A 16,295-nucleotide genomic window follows, 5' to 3' on the forward strand; every position below is an offset into this window, starting at 1 on the left:
TGAGGATGAGATAGGTCTAGAAGAACGGACTCAGATTACAGAAATTCAAGCTAATGGTAATCTTGAGGAGGATCAGATAAGGGGAAATCGATGTACTCGGACATTTCAAAAACCTGTCACAGCTCCATAGTATGAGGAGGGACAGATAGGTAATAGGGCAGAAGCTCGAGCAGAAGAAAATCAAGGGTTCGAAGAGCTAGACCAGGACCAGATAGGAGTTGAAAAACGTGTTCAGGAAGAAGAAGGTAAATCAAATCAAAAACAAATTCAGCAGACACCTGAACAAGGCCAGATTAGTAACCCGGCAGAAGAAACAGAAATAAGACCTGGACCCAGTCAGATAGAGAGGGATACAGAAGACAGCATTGAAATAGATGTGCCACAAATGAATGAAAATAAAAGAGCATTAGAAGATGGCCAGAGTACAGAGCCAGCTAAAAGACTCAGAAAAGGAGACAAGTGGCCTAAGTTTGTCAAAAGATTGAGACTTCGACTAAAGACAATAAATGACGAACCAGAACAAGTAAATTGAATAACTAGTCAAGCTGAACAGTCTGTAATACAACCAAGAAGGGGAAGTCCACAACTGAAAAGGCTGAATAATAAATTCAGAGGCCCTGAATGGACTTACATTATTCTTGAAGATTTCGAAAACTTAGAAATAAGCGACGAAAGTGATGACGAATTGATTGCTGATCAGACTGACGTAGAAGTGAGACCCACTTGAAAAATTTCACAGGTTAAAAGACGGTGTAAAAGCTACAAAGAGGGGTTAAGTCTCCTTGGTCAGAAATGGCTGATCGTACTGTTAATGGAAGACCGAAAAGAAACTGTTTAAAAACATCTTGTAGAATATGCACATGTAGTATAGCGATAGTACTCATAGTATAGTTAGGATTAACAATAGCTATTCCTTACATATTGAGTAGAGACATGAAGAATGATACTAATGAGCCACAAACAATAGATACGCCTAGATGAATAGATACACAAGAGAAAGCACTTAGCATTAAACAACAGAAGGTAGATTTAGAAGCATCAGATGAGGAAGGACTACATTATACTGGAATTAAAAATAGAACTCATTTAAATGTATTTGCAAACCTATTAGTACACAATGGGGCCGATTCCAATCCTGGAAAAACGCTATACAAATCGTGGTATGGAGCGTTTTCCCCATATAACTCGTACTTGTAACGAGTCCCCTACAACCTAGGAAGTACGATCCGTACAAATAGACGCACTCTACACAAATTGTAAAAAAGACTATACAACTCATATATACAAGCGATTCTGATTCGGATTGCTCTGTACGTAACGTTCCCATGTATTCCCGGCAGCAGTTTACAACCCGACAAGTACGATTTGTACAAACGGCACTCCGTACGCTCTTTTTTTACAAGAGCCAAAAAGTGTCGGGAAAACCTTGTACGGCCCGAAAACAGTACGAGACAGACCCCCCCATGTACGCGTCATGTACCCCATGAATACAGGGGTACGGTGCGTATGTACGGTGCGTACGGATGACATGGAAAGTGGGGTACGGTGTGTACATACGCGATGAAGGGGTACTGGTCGTGTACGCACTGTACAAGCACCGTACCCCAAAAAGGCCTGTGTATGCACCGTACCCCAAAATCGCGTATGTACATGCGCGATGTTGGGGTACACACCATACACACGCCTCGCATGTGGGGGAACCCCTGTACGCCTCATACCCCTATACGACCGATACCCCGGTATGAGTCGTACCCCCAGAACTGTAAAAAAGGGTTCCAAAGACAACCAGTAACCAAAGACCCTTTTTATGTTGCCCGGCGGTATCGCCTCTATGACCCACCAATGTTAATCAATGAAGAAGCGAGCGCTGGAGACTGGAAGGCAGGAAACGAGGATTTTATTCTCTCCGGAGGAGAACACATCAATTCAGACAGCAAGTATCGTCACGAGGTGCTCTAACCACATCTCTGAGGCCTGGCCTCTTATACTAGAGTTTATGACCTTTATTGCACATAACACATTCTCGCAATATTATGACACTTGAAAGAACATCCTCGGAATCTCCCCATCAGGCCCGTTCCCACATACATTTACAGTTGGATTCCCCACCCCGGTCACAACAGGTGGTGGTTGTCGCGCAGCAGGGCATTCCGCCGATTCACGGAATGCGTGGGGTTGATCGGATCTCATAGGGTGGGGGCTTTGATCGGCCCGAGGGTCTTTTGTTAGGGAGGGGAAGCTTCCTACTGTACGGGGTAATAAACAGTATCCGCAGGGCCAGGTGGTGGCCTGGGAACAAGGAAGACAAACGGGGACACAGGAAAAAAGGGGGTTTGCATCAAAAGGATCTGAGACCATGAAAGGAATGAAGGGAGGTGTCGCGCTGGGAACAGGATGGGGTTCTGTGGCGGAGCTGCGCTAAAGAGGGGTTTATGACCCAAGGCATGAGAGAGCGGGGGTTGTCAGTGTGCGAGGGGAATGCTTGCGAGGTTAAGAGAGTGAGAGACGCGCTGGCTATCAGCGAGGGGCAGGGAGGCCATGGTACTCAAAATGGCTGCCGCTTACGCGCACGAATGGGCTTGGAAAGGGGCAAGATGGCGCAGATAATGTTGACCAAGCTTGTACTAATTTTTCACAGTCCTCCCTTTAACATTTCCAAGACATCTTGCTGGCCTATTTCCTATCTATACCTATTGCAGCGGTCATAAGTAAGGGAGAGGGGACTTCGGCAAAGGAACTGTGCATATACATCATATCATAAACATCACATTGAAAAATCTCATCATCTAGTAAACGGGTTTATTGTTAAGTCGGTTGTAGGAAAAATCATCGTAATGCAATATCAGACTAGAATTACGTAGTGGGGACGTTGGGTACAAATCATAGGTACTTATGGTCATTCGAAATAGGAGCTGGTAAGTTATTATATAAGTAAGTCCTCTTTGCATTCGGCGGGTGCATAGTTAGTCCAATGGTGCCTGGGAGAGAAAAGGAGAGATAGTAAAAATATCAAAGTTCTCGTTGTCTTTTGTCGTCTTCTGTTGGCACTGTTAAGCACCTGGATTACAATTCGGTCTGTCAACAGGAATGTTCATGTGGATTGAGTCGTTGGAGGTCTGCGGGCAGGGGTACATTTTGTCTTGTTTCGCCAGACCTCATAGGAGCAATGCGTTACGGTTTTGGAGCAGGTGCACTTTCCTTTGTAACGCAGAGCATGGATTTGCAATAAAAAAATGCGATTGTTCCTGAGTTGTGAGATCTGTTTGTTTCTTGAATCTGTGTGGTGAGCATTTCCAGTCGCTTCCATCATCTTCAAGGCGTTCAGCAGCGGGTAGAACCACATACTTCGTTCATCTTCTCTTTAGGGGTGACTCTTGGTGGAGTCCTAGGTCACCGTTCTGAGATTAACATAGTTCGTGGTCTACTCGATCGGGGTTCCCTTCTCTTTGACGCAGGGAATACTCTTCTCTGGGTAGCTCAGTAGGATTTGGAGGAACTTGGGAGTTCGGGTGGAAAGGTGTGGGTGTGAACAGTCCTTATGGTAGGTCGGAGGAGGAGGGGATGGAGCAAGGCCAAGTCGGGAACAGATCAGGGGGGCGGAGAGTTTGCGACAGGCGGGTCCGTAACCATGTTCAGAGAGCGGGGACTTTGTGGCACACGTTGATCATAGAGCAGGGGCTTCAGGTCAGCCCTTTCCTTAGCTTTGGTTGAAACAGTGCCCCGTCCTGCGTCTCCTTACTGCTGTGGTCTCGCCTCGGCCTCCGTCGCTGATGTTCCACAATCCGCAGTCAGGCCGCGTGCTCCCACATCCGGTCTCTTTCTCCTCCGACAGTGACACCCTTAAATGAGTTTTGAAAAGACAGTCTTTAGAGATATTGCAGAAGAAGGTAATTACATAAATCTATTTCTCTCCCAACACCAAGCAACTGGGGTAAGCACTCGCTACATTGGAGATTCCTGCGGTTAACGTATAAACAATTGATGATGGGTTTGCTGGATTCCTTACAACTTCCTTTTGCTGGCTAATTCTTTGGCGCTTTGATGGTTATTACGTTCATTTGTAATAGGTACGAGGTCTGATACTCATTTATTGCATACGTCTATTATAGTAGATGTCAGTTCTTCTGGTAGAGACCCATTTCCCTAGTACGAGTCTTGCAAGGTTAGGCTGGCCTTCAGGGCCTTGTATTTTACAAAAAGTGCAACGTGCTATTCACCACAGTCTGATGTGCATCCTTCTGAGGGGTGAACATAGGCTAAACAAGTCTGCATTACATAAAAACATCTTATTTACAACAAGGCTTACTGCAACAAGTTCTTTCGATTTTCGATCTAATTTTCAACCTTGCACACATCTTTCTAACTTCCTATATAAATCCTCGCAACCTGGTTACTACAAAAACTCGGGGGGGGGGGTAGTTTGCGGTAATTATTGAACTTATCCTCGGGGAAGGAGGGATCTTATGGAAAACAATTAGGGACACAGTGAAATTAGAGCAGGGGGCGTTTTTCAGGCTCTCGTTCAGGGCAGCTGACACCAAACTGGGGGCATTTTGAGAAGACGGGGGTGTCTCAATCATTTCTTACTGTTTGTGGTATAGAGACAATTTGGAATGTGGATGGTCGCATTACCACAGACATATTTTATCATAGAAGCCACTGACAAATAGTTCCCTGGCTATGGGTCAAATTTAGGGAACTTTAGTCGTCTTACCTGTCCCTTTCCTTTTGGTCAATTTTAAATTTCATCCATATTTAGCAGAAAAGGAGAGGTAGTAACGTGGTACCGATACAATTTTATTTAGGACAAATTTGTGTAAATACTTATGGTATTTGGGGCCAATCAGGAGGGGCACCAGGTTCGTCAATTAGGTGCCAGTCGCTAGGTAGGGGGAGAGTGTGGAGGGGTGAAAGAGTGAGAGAGAGAGAGAGAGAGAGAGAGAGAAAAAGAGAGAAAGTGAGAGAGAGAGAGAGACAATAGGTCAAACAGTACACATGGGACATGGAGAATGACCGTGTATTGTTTGGGCTATTCAGTGCGTTACCCAACGTTAGACGTTTCGGGTTTGTGTTAGGATGTAGAAAACATGCAGTTTTGGGACAGAAGAGTATTAGATCTGGTACGAAAAAAGGTCGTGCATTGGGTAGGGCGTCCTTTTTGTGTCGTCTTGCGGCGGTAGTCCGTTTTCATGCATCGGGCGTGACGTGGCTCCAAATCCTTTACGGTACCCTAATCGGGACCCCGATGTAATCTGCAGAGGGGAAAAGGAGGGAAAAAGGGGGAGGTGGGGGAACAACATTCGAACACATCAAATGTACGGGCACGAAAAGTCCTTTACTTACTGCATACTCGTACTTATCTCTTCGGGATATAATCCTTAGGGTCTCTGTCTCTGCAGTCAAAAGGGGGGCGGGCAATGTGATAGGTGGTTCATGGGGGGTTCGAGGATGGCATGAAGGATCGTGTGTGGGGGGGCGCTAAAAAAGGGATCAGAGGTGCCTAGCGTGAGGTACCCGGTTTTGTAGATGTATCCGGCCATCGGGATCCTTAAATCATTCCCAAAGCTGTGAGGTCCTAAGGCATATCAGTTCTTCATTCAACCCGGCACCTCAGTACCTTCGACCACCATATCTTTATAACATTTCATCAATCACGCCGCTTTACTTTACCCATTCTCAGACGTCGAGGTCCTTCTTCATATGTCAGTCCCTGAGCTTAGTCGCATAATTTGGAGACAACGTATCATACCTGGGATCCGATCATCAATCCGGGGCCGGACAATCATTTCTCGGATAACCTTAAAAAAGAGCAGAACGGTTGCGCACAGAAAAACCCTCCCACCGATACCTACATTTACAAAAGTATGCGATGCTTACTCATAGTTGTTAAGACCTTTATTTGTATAATCCTTCAGTATGTAAAATGTGAGAGCACAATCATAATTTGGCCTGATATGTCGTCGATGGAGGCACATACAGTAGGGGGTTATTTTATAACACAAGAACATGTAAAAAGGCCTAATTTATTATTTGCAAGTAACTAAAAATATTTCATTGCGTGACGAGGGAATCAGGGGCGATTTAGTTCATAAATGGAAACACAGTCAAGCTCATAGGAATCGTATTTCCTAGATGTAAACCATGGGTGTGCATCATAAGCGACGTTATGTACCAGTTACAATAAACATCAAAATAAATCGTTCATTGAAATCAACATTTTTACGGAACCCCTCTCAAATGTTCGCCAAGTGAACCCTCCTCCCTTTTTCATCGAGTGCACAATGGTTCGTATATATATCTCAGTACATCAAGTTTCATTAGCTTAAGGAATACCACGAGGTATCCGTTAGTTTCCATTGATACCGGCGCCATTTTGGGCGAGGCCGGTTTAATCCGGAAGTAGCATCAGAGGAAAAAGAAATTGTCTCCGACGATTGGCGGTTGGACCAGGGTCCCTTTCGGCAGTTCAAAAAAAACTGTGCTAACAGAGGGGCTGGTGGTGTGGACCGTCAATCAAGAGAGGGAGGGGGTAGAGTCTTTCTTACCGGGTCACGTTGATGTTCAGCCGGAACTTACTCGAGTTCGTTAGCCCATAATGTTCCTGGGTGGTTCAGACGGAAGCTGATGCAGACACGAGAGCACCGCCATCTTGTTGCTGTACCGTGGTTATTTCATTAGTGATCAATGCAGCTGTTCCCCTCCGGAAGCCTGAAGGGGCTGAGGGCTCTTGGGACTTTGGTAGAATCTTCAAAGTCGAGGGGATGTTTGTCGATGGTGGGGGCTTGCGCCCAGGTGGGCAGGTGCCCGAGTTGCAATTTCGGACAAAGTTACTCCAGCGGCCTAGACCCGCCTTTCGAGGGCCCAGACGCCGTTTTGAAACCCTGTGGCAGCCACCTTTGTCGTATCCATCGGGAGTGGAAGAAACCTTTTGTGATGGCGAAGGACAGAGCATCATGCTGCTGGAGCAGGACATTTTGGTTCGGGGCGCCAGGGTGCAGCAATGGAGCCTTCGTCTGGGGAGGTGAGAGAGGCTCGTCCGTGCCGCCTTCCTCTCCCGGCGCATCCTACGCCGCCCCTTGGAATCAGGGGCGCACATGATGACCACCCTACACCCCTGATTCCGACTCTTGGGGGACCACTGTACATCCGGTGCTCCGCAATATGCCCGTCGGACATTGTGTGTCCTGTGCTGAGAAAGTATACCAGACGGGCATTTTATGTCCTGTGCTGCGGAAATATACCAGGCCGTCGCCCGGCTGGAGGACATCGGCGCCGGACCAGGGCAGGGAAGCCTCCTATCTGTGGAGGTGGAAGAGGCTCGTCCGCGTCGCCTCTTCCTCCCTGCCCACCCTGCATCCGTTCGCTGGAGGAATTCGTGATGGCCGGACCAGGAGATACGAGGGAGGGGGTCATTTGCAGCTGCCCCCTCCCTACCTGCGGCCCGGGGGACGCCATCCCTGGAAGGGCAGTATGGGAAGACCATTTCATTGCCTGCTTGGTGGAGCCTCCAGGACCTTCTCGCCAGCAATCTCCTTTTTGGCCCATGGTTGCTGGCAGGCCCCGCCCCACACGTGCTATGTGTTTCGGATGGGCGGGACCATCGAACTGTTACATCTCGAGGACTTCCGGAGTGAGCATAACACGTTTTGTATTTTTCCTATTAGCCAAGTTTGCTTTTTAGAGAGTTCAACTAGTTATTCTATTTACTGTTGGTTGTGTGTGTTTCTTTACCGTAATTAAATCCTAAGTTACATAATAGACGCTTGGCTTCCTTGAGTCCTTTCTCTAATGGGGGCTGTTCACACTGATCTGTAATTGTGTTTGGTTTTCAGAGTGGGGGAGCAACAGAGAGCAATCAGTCCCAGAACTCTAACATGTCGTTAAAATTGGTCTGACGAAATCTGTGCCATCGAGCATAATCAAACGGGGTGGTTCTATCTGTCCTGTCCGTACTAGTCTGATTTATCTCGCGCCTTTTCCCTTTCTGTCGGTCTGTTCTTTCTGTCGACCTTCCGTTCTTACCTATGCTCTGCAGAGTCGGGCATTGGGCTTTCCAGTGCCCGAGACGTTTACAGAAAGCACATTGGTTCTGTTTTAAATCTATTCGTCCTGTGCGCAGTGTCGGGGGATTACCTTCGGGTCGTTGTGTTCCGGGGTTGACTTGTCGGTACACCCCTTTACACCGTTCTCCTTTCATATCTACTCCTCGGGACTGTGCCATCGCTGGCCCTTCACCTTTTCTAAATTCGTCGTTTTCCCTTCGTCGTGTGGCTTCTTTGCGCCACATACCGAGGCTATCGAGCATAATAGGTGTTGTTTCATTCCTACGAAGGGCTATTTCTACCGTTTCTATTTTGTCAAGATCAAAGGATCCTCTCAGTGGCCACTGACTTTCCCGTTCCCTTTTCGTATATTTATGCCACAGCTCACTATAGGCTATAGCGATCAATCCATGCTTCATGAACATGTCCTTATTAGGGGTGCCTTCCAGCGGAGCCGGATGGTTCATCTCTAATAAGCGGTCCGGGTTAAACAGGCTACTAACCAGTGGGGAGAAGACAGGCATGACGGATCACAATGGGATGATAGTCAGCACTACCTATCTTATCACTGCGTGCAAAGACTAGACAGAATATTTCTATTCTACATTGTTTGTACGTAGTGAATACCTCATGAATCAATTTTGATCAATCAATGTTAGGTCAAAAATAAAAAATCAATATGGTCAATGGGGAGAATAAGTAGGCTCGCAAAGGTTCGCGTCACCTACCCTTTCACTATCTGCAAAGAGGGGACCTAATCTTCCCTGTTTTCAGACAGAGAATCTCCAGAAAACAATCTATAACAGTTATGTTATATGGGGGGCGGGGCAATTGTTCAATTGGGGAGAAAGATAGGTCCGAAGGGTGCGTACCTATCCTTCGCTGTTTATAAAGGGAGAGCCTGTTGTTTCTCCGTTTGTAGACAGTGAATCTCCAATAAATTAACAAAAAGTAATACTAGTATTTTCTCAACAATTATCAATCACTTTCAATTATCTATCACTTTCGCAATTCGTTGTGTTTACACGACCTTACCCGGACCGCATGGACAGTTTCTTGTCTTCCGAATCCAGCGCCCGATCGTCCTCTTCTCTCCGTACTTCTCGTGGCACTCCTGATGGTTCCCAGTCAGGACCGCAGATCACTCGAGAGAGGTCTGTTCGGAACCAGTGAAGTTCGGATGATCGGCTGTCAGACGAGGGTCTATCGGACAGGGTACCTTCCGATCGTTGCAGTCGTTCACTCTGTCGTCAGGACCTCTCCCACTGGATCCACGAGTCGCTGATGGGCCCCACGTTTGGGACGCCAATTGTAAAAAAGGGTTCCAAAGACAACCAGTAACCAAAGACCCTTTTTATGTTGCCCGGCGGTATCGCCTCTATGACCCACCAATGTTAATCAATGAAGAAGCGAGCGCTGGAGACTGGAAGGCAGGAAACGAGGATTTTATTCTCTCCGGAGGAGAACACATCAATTCAGACAGCAAGTATCGTCACGAGGTGCTCTAACCACATCTCTGAGGCCTGGCCTCTTATACTAGAGTTTATGACCTTTATTGCACATAACACATTCTCGCAATATTATGACACTTGAAAGAACATCCTCGGAATCTCCCCATCAGGCCCGTTCCCACATACATTTACAGTTGGATTCCCCACCCCGGTCACAACAGGTGGTGGTTGTCGCGCAGCAGGGCATTCCGCCGATTCACGGAATGCGTGGGGTTGATCGGATCTCATAGGGTGGGGGCTTTGATCGGCCCGAGGGTCTTTTGTTAGGGAGGGGAAGCTTCCTACTGTACGGGGTAATAAACAGTATCCGCAGGGCCAGGTGGTGGCCTGGGAACAAGGAAGACAAACGGGGACACAGGAAAAAAGGGGGTTTGCATCAAAAGGATCTGAGACCATGAAAGGAATGAAGGGAGGTGTCGCGCTGGGAACAGGATGGGGTTCTGTGGCGGAGCTGCGCTAAAGAGGGGTTTATGACCCAAGGCATGAGAGAGCGGGGGTTGTCAGTGTGCGAGGGGAATGCTTGCGAGGTTAAGAGAGTGAGAGACGCGCTGGCTATCAGCGAGGGGCAGGGAGGCCATGGTACTCAAAATGGCTGCCGCTTACGCGCACGAATGGGCTTGGAAAGGGGCAAGATGGCGCAGATAATGTTGACCAAGCTTGTACTAATTTTTCACAGTACGAGTCATACCAGGGTACGAGGCGTATAGGGGTTCGCTTCGTTGCCCGGTACGAGTCATTCCCCGTATACAGGCCATTTTCCATACAAATCGTATGCTGACAACCCGGTACGAATCGTACTTGACGGGTTGGACAGCCTTTTTACAAATTGTATGGTCTTTTTTTACAAGTCTGTGTCGTACAGCTTTTTCCGATCCAATTTGTATGTATTTTTCTGATCAGGCCGATCTGCATGTATTTTTCCCGTACGAATTGTACTACACGGGTTGGAAGGGACTTGTACAATTTGTATGGAAAAAATACAAATCTTATTTATATGGAAAATAAAAATCCAGGATCAGAAACAGCCCCTATGTAGAAGCTATGGAAATAGAAGATTGCTATGTCTGTATGAAGGTACCTCCTTCGGTAGCTGAAGGTGTAACTTACCACCATTTACCACTAACATATGGAATTTCATGTAGTATTTTAGCTAGCTTATTTTATAAGAAAGGACCTTTGCAATATTACTATTCTAATTCAGATGTGATATTTTCTGAACTTCCTATACGTAGTAACCTGAATGCTGTACATACTAAGAGTGATGTAACACGTTATATGGGAGAATATTTTCTAACAATAGGTACAATAGATATAGCTGAAGCACACAAGAATAATTTAACATGCTTATTAAGTGAAAAAGAGAAAATATTTTTGAATATGGTTGAGAAACGGAGAGAGAATTTCCAAAGAAAAGCAAATGATAAGAATCATAAAATTCCTAAATGGGCTGAAAATATAAAGTTCACCCCAAATGGCAAGACTCATGCTGCTATGTTGCTGGATTTCGAAAAGAAAGAGAAACTCTGTCTCCATAGAGAAAGAACAAGTTATTATAACAATATACTCATTGGTTCCAGTGAATGTGAACACAATTATAAGGTAATTGGGGGTTGGGGTATCAAAGATGGAACTGAACCTGTGTTTCCTGGAATCTATTTTATATGCGGAAACAAGCCTTATTACAAATTGCCAGATCATTGGTATTGGAGAAGTTATTTTGGAATAGTATTCCCAAAGATATACCATGTAAATAAAATCACTGGAAACAATGAAGAAACTAATGGATTAATACGTAGCAAAAGAGCTAGTTATGGAGAAATAGTAGGTGATATATTAAGTACATTGATACCTACAGTGGGAGTGGCTCTAAATATGCAAAGAATTTGCAAAATGTCAACAGTAGTGGATCGGTTATCAAGTGGCACTGCTGGAGGATTCCTAATGATCAATACCAAATTGGTTGCGATCAGATAAATGGTTTTATAAAATAGACTTGCTCTTGATACATTATTAGCAAAAGAGGGCGGAGTCTGTAGAATGTTGAAAGCGCAACATTGTTGCACTTACATACGTGACAAAAGTGTTGAAATTAAAGGGTATGTAAGAAATATTACACATTTGGAAAAAGAGCTCAAACCACTGGAGGTTGATAGTGCATAGAAGAGACTTACTGATGGTCTCTCCTCTATAGGTAGTTGGCTTTCTAATGTAGGAAAAAGTTTTGTAGGTAGAATACTGATGGCAATGGAGGGAATAGGTTTACTGATTTTAGGGTTAATTATTTTTTGAAAATGTTGGAAGCACAAAAAGACATATACAGTGAATAAGAAAGGGAAAAAGAGAAATATTGATGAACTTGAATTAGAAGAGTTGAATGGAAATATATACAAGAAAGTGAAAAACTTTCACACAAACAATGAAAAGAAACAAAATAGAAAGTTTGAAGAAATTGAGCTGGGTAAGATGTGATAAGTTGGCATCTGTTTCATTAATTGGTGATGATATAAAATATCATCAAAGAGGGGATTGATGGAGCAAGTATTTGCATGTAACGCGACTTGCTTGAATTCAGCCCTCACGACATAACGTTAATGTACTAGTCAACATGTTTGTATTATTAATATCGCATTACATGACATTTGAGGGAAGCTTGCATATGTGCTTTTACTAATGTTAATCCGCTTGCAATAATATGGCTACTGCTACGCGGGATCTTACTACGCATGCGTCTGTCACACTCACGTGACATGACGTATCTTTCGCTTGGAGGGAAACTTTTGCTTCTGCGCACTAGTACTAAGATGGCTGCTCTGTGTTACAGCATGCATGAAGCTTGTACTGCTGCTTCTTGCTAAGCTGTTCGTTCTTATTAACACTAACGCAATAGTTAAATATAAAGTAATGGGAATAGAGTAGAGATAAGTGGTATACAGTGCATTCATTTATTCTTTACTCTAAAACTTTTTCTTTTCTGCTTTTCTATCAGCTCGTGTTTGGGCCTGAAATGTATCTTTGACTCCATTTTGAAATCCACTGCACTCCATATTGAAACCTTTGAGCCGGCGCACCAGAGACTGAAAAACCATTGACTCACGGCATTGAATGAGTGCCAGGGACAGTCTTGACCAAGATGCGCCTGGGAACCTCACCTCCTGAACTCTATGGAGAAAGCAGAATTCTCATATGAACTAAATTGTAACCAATATTGGATCATTCATTGTCGGGTGGAATAAAACATACGTGAGAAAATAAAATGATGGGCGGGAACGCTAACAGTAATATTCTGAGGGTGCCGGTCTTAACCTTTGGTGGTCCTGTCCTGATCCAAATTGGCTTTACCTGTCCTGAATTCTGGTCTGCAAATGCTTGCCTTGCTGGCGCCTGCATTTTTGGGGTTTACTCCTTTACATTCACGACAATAGAAGTGTGTAATTCTTTCTTAAAAACCCTATGCATTCTTTTCAAAACTGTAACTTGAAATTTGACACTCTGTGACATTTTAAATGTAACTTGAACTTGGCTACAACAAAACATATCTACTTAAGATTTTTTTTTCTTTGCGAGCATAGGACAAATGCTATATAAAACCTATTAGCAAGACTGTTCACACATTCACGGAATTAAATTTACGAAGGATTCTGTCTGGTACAAGGCAGACTAAATTAACACTGTAGCAAGGCAGCTGTTAACCTTCCTAACATAGGCTGTACATGTTTACGATTAGTCACCTCTGAGTTCACCCTACATAAAATTCAAGACAGGTAAATTATTCACAATATGATCATCGGTGAGCAAGGTAAATTTTCAACACTAAATGCGGTCCTCATGGAAGAATGCATTTTTGATAACTAAAGAAAGAGAGAAGATCTATAAAATGGTAGACAGTCAAAATATCGAGTTGGAAATATCGACCTACCATAATATCGAGTCTGAAATATCGAAGGAGCATAATATCGAAGGCAAGAATATCATAGGACAGAATATCGACCCAAGGTAAGTAATATCGATATACTTAATATCGATGTAAGTAATATCGAAGTTAGTAATATCGATAGCATATATATCGATGTTAATAATTTTGATGACACTAATATCGATATTTGTATTATTTTATAGTTTTTTATTGTGTATGTGTTTTATGTTTAATATAAGTATTTAAAATAATTACTATTATATGTGTATACATTTTCTATAATAATATATAAATTTATAAGGAAATTTGATGTTTTAGTACAGGAGCGGGTTGTGGGTTTATAGGGGAATAGGGTGGGAAGTAATTTAATTATGGTAAGTTGATTAATAATTAGTAGGATTAATTAATTAATTATAATTATTTGCTAATTAATATTGATTAATTGGGAAATAATTAATTGATTAATTGATATATATTTTCTGTAGCGGGATGTGGGTTTATAGGGGAATAGGGTGGGGAGTAATTTAATATTAATTAATTAATTAATATATGTTTTTAAATATTTATAACTAATTAATTGGCAAATAATTAATATTAATTAGTTAATTAATTAATATAATTTTGAACATATTTTAAATTAGTAATTAATTGGTAATTAAATAATATTAATTAGTTAATTACATTAATTAGAGTAATTTATTTATATATATAATTTTTAGTTACTGTTAATTAATTATTTGGGGAAATATGATATTAATTATTAAATTATATTAATTACAGCTTATGTGCTAATATATTTACTTTATTGTTATTGTTAATTAATTATTAATTGCTAATTAAATAATATTATTTACCTTTGGGTTAAGGAGTATTTTTAGGGTTCAGGGTCATTTTTGGGTTTTTGGTTAAAGGGGTATTTTTAGTGTACAGGGTCAGTTTTCAGTTTTTGGGTAGAGGGGTATTTTTAGGGTTCAGGGTCAGTTTTCAGTTTTTGGGTAAAGGGGTATTTTTAGGGTTCAGGGTCAGTTTTCAGTTCATGGGTAAAGGGGTATTTTTAGGGTTCAGGGTCAGTTTTCAGTTCATGGGTAAAGGGGTATTTTTAGGGTTCAGGGTCAGTTTTCAGTTCTTGGGTAAAGGGGCATTTTTAGGGTTAAGGGTCAGTTTTCAGTTCATGGGTAAAGGGGTATTTTTAGAGTTCAGGGTCAGTTTTTAGTTCTTGGGTAAAGGGGTATTTTTAGGGTTCAGGGTCAGTTTTCAGTTCTTGGGTAAAGGGGTATTTTTAGGGTTCAGGGTCAGTTTTCAGTTTTTGGGTAAAGGGGTATTTTTAGCGTTCTGGGTCAGTTTTCAGTTGTTGGGTAAGGGGGTATTTTTAGGGTTCAGGGTCAGTTTTCAGTTTTTGGGTAAAGGGGTATTTTTAGTGTTCAGGGTCAGTTTTCAGTTCGTGGGTAAAGGGGTGTTTTTTGGGTTCAGGGTCAGTTTTCTCGACTGTTGCACTCTCTGGAGTGGGAATAGTAATTTTATCCCTACGCTATCAAACGCTTTCCCTACTGTTCCACTCTCTGCAGTAGGAATAGTAATTTTTACCCTTACGCTATCCAACGTTTTATATAATTAATTGTTAAAATATCACATGTTTATTTTATTTTTTATATTAGTTACATTTTATTTATGTTATTGTTTTATGTTTGTAAATGTATTAGTAAATTAGAATATATTTCATTAATTTATAAATTAGTAAATTAATTATTAATACTTATTGTTCAGTACATATATATTATATCTTTACTGTATATATTTAATTAATGTATTATTAATATATATGTATTATTTATTAATTTTAAACATTATTAGATACTTTTAAATATGTATATTTTATTTATTAGTGTTATATACTTACTTTTACATTTATATATATATAAAAAAAATAACGATATTTTTAACATCGATATTTTTTACATCGATATTTTTGTACTTACCATGTTGTAGATAGGATGTCGATATTTTTGCCCTCGATATTGTTGACTCGATATTCTTGTAGGTCGATATTTCTGAGGTCGAAATTCTGTCAGTGATCCCTATAAAATATTCTTGGCCTTACTATGATGTCCCGCATACTTGAGTCTGCCCGACACCGATTTGGTGTTGGAACCGACCGACCGTAGGTTGTGGTTCTGACCACCAAATTACAATACGACTGCAAATGGTGCAGTCTGAAACTCCCATTTCTCCATGGGAGCTTGTGCTGTGGGAGTTTTTCGCCCACATCACAAGCTCCCATAGAGAATTGGGAATTTGTGTAAATCCCTGCACCGTGTGGTAGGCACCTAATGGTGCCCCCTCGGCCCCCAACTGGAGGCCGCAGGGAGAAGGGAGCCATTCTAGGGGCTAATCGCTTTCTGACAGGCTTTTCATGTTGGAAAGCCCAACATGAAATGTCTGTGGGAAACTGACATCGTAATCCCGACAGCCGAAATGTGGATTACATGCCGGTTCCGACTGGCCGTTGGGCTTCTTGAGCCCATCGGAAGCTAGCCGGAGTGACCGGCCAGTTTCACTTCTGACCGCCATCATTGTAATGCAGAGGTCAAAAGTGGAACTGAAGATATCGGTTGGAAAGGCTTGTCAACCGACATCAAAATGAGGCCCTCTGTGTTCTAGCTTTAGTTATGTTCGTAGAAAAAATGGGAATTCGGTTTACCAATACAGGTTCCTTACTCCATTTTTCTTCATTTTCCTTTATTGTAACCACAAGAATTTTCTGCCCCACTAGAGAATTTCACAAAATAAATTTTTACAATGGTTGCATTTTAGCAATTATTAACATCATAT

This window comes from Lissotriton vulgaris, chromosome 1_1 (genome assembly GCF_964263255.1).
Source record: "Lissotriton vulgaris chromosome 1_1, aLisVul1.2, whole genome shotgun sequence".
Classification (NCBI taxonomy): Eukaryota; Metazoa; Chordata; class Amphibia; order Caudata; family Salamandridae; genus Lissotriton; species Lissotriton vulgaris.